Raw genomic sequence first — 4,090 nt, forward strand, 5'->3', positions numbered from 1 at the left:
TACCTTCTGATTGCGTTGTTTTGTTGCTAAGTTTTTCTTTATCTTTTTGTAATCTCTGTAACTGTTACAAATAAACTTCTTTTCTGTTTCAAAAAAAAGTCTTTCCTGTTGGGTCTCCTCACGGAGCCCCTGCTACACAACCCCCAACTTCGTGTGCAGGCGGCGGAGTCCCGCACGGTGCGCCAGAGGTTGGTCCTGGCGGGAGTTACGAGGGTCGGGGACCTCCTGGACTACGACCGGGGAGACTGGCTGGATCCCCCGACGCTCGCTCGACGCATGGGGCTCTCCAGCCTTCGCACCCCCCGGCGCGTGCTTCAGGAGGTGGAGGCCGCTTTGACCCCCGCCGCTCGGGCTTATGTTAGCCGAGCCTTGCGCGAGGGCGCACCCCGCCCATCCTCTACCCCAGGCCCGCCGGACCTTTCCATCGGGCCCCTACCCTGCCGATCCCAACACACCCCTCATCCTTTCACTGCAAGCCGGCTGCATGAACTGCAGCCGGTCAGTTTTCAAGTTGCACCACGGCAATATTTATATACACTCACGCTTCATACCCTTCACGCCCGCACCCTGGTGTCCCGCCCCGATACAAAGTGGCGAGATCTCCTACCACCTTTGGAGGGTGCGCAACCTCGGTGGGCCAGCCTGTACTCCACCTTGGTCCCGAGGCCCGTCGGGGACATCAGTTGGCGGCTCCTTCACGGGGCCGTGAGCACGGGCGTGTTTTTGACACGTTTTACCTCCATTCCGGAGACTTGCCCCTTTTGTAATGTGAGGGAAACCCTGGCGCACGTCTATTTAGAGTGTGCCAGATTGCAGCCTCTTTTTCGGCTCCTCACAAATATTCTTTTGCGCTTTTGGCTTCATTTCTCCCCTCACCTCTTTATCTATACACTCCCCATCCGTGGCCCCACCAAGTCGCGGGATCTCCTGGTTAACCTCCTCCTAGCCTTGGCTAAGACAGCCATTTATAAGACCAGAGAGCGGAGGTTGGCTCATGAGGCGTCCTGCGATTGTAGGGCCGTTTTCCGATCCTCAGTACATTCACGCATCCGGGCGGAGTTCCTCTGGGCGGCGTCCACCGACTCCCTTGACACCTTCGAGGAGCGGTGGGCGCTGTCCGGGGTTCTCTGCTCGGTGACCCCGTCCGGTTCCCTCCGTCTGACCCTCTGATTGAGGGATGGAGCGAGGGACGCCAGCCACAGCCGTTAGCTGCTGTGAATACCATCATTATTGTCATCTAGGAGGGGTCTTATAATACATGGGTGTACCCCCCTCCCTCCCAACCACCCACCCCGCAGCCGTGCCCATCTTGTCGGGCACTCTCAGGAGAGGGAGGGTCGGTGACCCTGGGCGCGGCACTAGGTAACTCGAGGGGGTGGAAGACCACGAGTGTCGAGGAAGCCCCCCCACTCTAGGCCACCAGGTAACTCAGGAGGGTGGAAGACCACGAGTGTCGAGGAAGCCCCCCCGCTCTGGGCCTGGGCTAACCTGAACACCTCTCCCTCCTGAAAGCTGTTGTGTTATACCTTCTGATTGCGTTGTTTTGTTGCTAAGTTTTTCTTTATCTTTTTGTAATCTCTGTAACTGTTACAAATAAACTTCTTTTCTGTTTCAAAAAAAGTCTTTCCTGTTGGGTCTCCTCACGGAGCCCCTGCTACACAACTCCCAACTCCGTGTGCAGGTGGCGGAGTCCCGCTCGGTGCGCCAGAGTTTGGTCCTGGCGGAAGTCACGAGGGTCGGAGACCTCCTGGACTACGACCGGAGAGACTGGCTGGATCCCCTGACGCTCGCTCAACGCATGGGGCTCTCCAGCCTTCGCACCCCCCGGCGCGTGCTTCAGGAGGTGGAGGCCGCTTTGACCCCCGCCGCTCGGGCTTATGTCAGCCGAGCCTTGCGCGAGGGCGCACCCCGCCCATCCTTTACCCCAGGCCCGCCGCACCTTTCCATCGGGCCCCTACCCTGCCGATCCCAAGACACCCCTCATCCTTTCACTGCAAGCCGGCTGCATGAACTGCAGCCGGTCAGTTTTCAAGTTGCACCACGGCAATATTTATATACACTCACGCTTCATACCCTTCACGCCCGCACCCTGGTGTCCCGCCCCGATACAAAGTGGCGAGATCTCCTACCACCTTTGGAGGGTGAGCAACCTCGGTGGGCCAGCCTGTACTCCACCTTGGTCCCGAGGCCCGTCGGGGACATCAGTTGGCGGCTCCTTCACGGGGCCGTGAGCACGGGCGTGTTTTTGACACGTTTTACCTCCATTCCGGAGACTTGCCCCTTTTGTAATGTGAGGGAAACCCTGGCGCACGTCTAATTAGAGTGTGCCAGATTGCAGCCTCTTTTTCGGCTCCTCACAAATATTCTCTTGCGCTTTTGGCTTCATTTCTCCCCTCACCTCTTTATCTATACACTCCCCATCCGTGGCCCCACCAAATCGCGGGATCTCCTGGTTAACCTCCTCCTAGCCTTGGCTAAAACAGCCATTTATAAGACCAGAGAGCGGAGGTTGGCTCATGAGGCGTCCTGCGATTGTAGGGCCGTTTTCCGATCCTCAGTACATTCACGCATCCGGGCGGAGTTCCTCTGGGCGGCGTCCACCGACTCCCTTGACACCTTCGAGGTGCGGTGGGCGCTGTCCGGGGTTCTCTGCTCGGTGACCCCGTCCGGTTCCCTCCGTCTGACCCTCTGATTGAGGGATGGAGCGAGGGACGCCAGCCACAGCCGTTAGCTGCTGTGAATACCATCATTATTGTCATCTAGGAGGGGTCTTATAACACATGGGTGTACCCCCCTCCCTCCCAACCACCCACCCCGCAGCCGTGCCCATCTTGTCGGGCACTCTCAGGAGAGGGAGGGTCGGTGACCCTGGGCGCGACACTAGGTAACTCGAGGGGGTGGAAGACCACGAGTGTCGAGGAAGCCCCCCCGCTCTGGGCCTGGGCTAGCCTGAACACCTCTCCCTCCTGAAAGCTGTTGTGTTATACCTTCTGATTGCGTTGTTTTGTTGCTAAGTTTTTCTTTATCTTTTTGTAATCTCTGTAACTGTTACAAATAAACTTCTTTTCTGTTTCAAAAAAAAAAAAAAAAAAGTCTTTCCTGTTGGGTCTCCTCACGGAGCCCCTGCTACATAACTCCCAACTCTGTGTGCAGGTGGCGGAGTCCCGCTCGGTGCGCCAGAGGTTGGTCCTGGCGGAAGTCACGAGGGTCGGAGACCTCCTGGACTACGACCGGAGAGACTGGCTGGATCCCCTGACGCTCGCTCGGTGCATGGGGCTCTCCAGCCCCCGTACTCCCCGGTGCGTACTTCAGGAGGTGAGGGCTGCCTTGACCCCCGCTGCTCGGGCTTATGTCAACCGCGCCTTGTGCGAGGGCGCACCCCGCCCATCCTCTACCCCAGGCCCACCGGACCTTTCCACTGGGCCCCTACCCTGCCGATCCCAACAAACCCCTCATCCTTTCACTGCAAGCCGGCTGCATGAACTGCAGCCGGTCAGTTTTCAAGTTGCACCACGGCAATATTTATATACACTCACGCTTCATACCCTTCACGCCCGCACCCTGGTGTCCCGCCCCGATACAAAGTGGCGAGATCTCCTACCACCTTTGGAGGGTGAGCAACCTCGGTGGGCCAGCCTGTACTCCACCTTGGTCCCGAGGCCCGTCGGGGACATCAGTTGGCGGCTCCTTCACGGGGCTGTGAGCACGGGCGTGTTTTTGACACGTTTTACCTCCATCCTGGAGACTTGCCCTTTTTGTAATGTGAGGGAAACCCTGGCGCACGTCTATTTAGAGTGTGCAAGATTGCAGCCTCTTTTTCGGCTCCTCACAAATATTCTTTTGCGCTTTTGGCTTCATTTCTCCCCTCACCTCTTTATCTATACACTCCCCATCCGTGGCCCCACCAAGTCGCGGGATCTCCTGGTTAACCTCCTCCTAGCCTTGGCTAAGACAGCCATTTATAAGACCAGAGAGCGGAGGTTGGCTCATGAGGCGTCCTGCGATTGTAGGGCCGTTTTCCGATCCTCAATACATTCACGCATCCGGGCGGAGTTCCTCTGGGCGGCGTCCACCGACTCCCTTGACACCT

The sequence above is a fragment of the Chelonia mydas genome, chromosome 14, assembly GCF_015237465.2.
Source record: "Chelonia mydas isolate rCheMyd1 chromosome 14, rCheMyd1.pri.v2, whole genome shotgun sequence".
Taxonomy (NCBI): Eukaryota; Metazoa; Chordata; order Testudines; family Cheloniidae; genus Chelonia; species Chelonia mydas.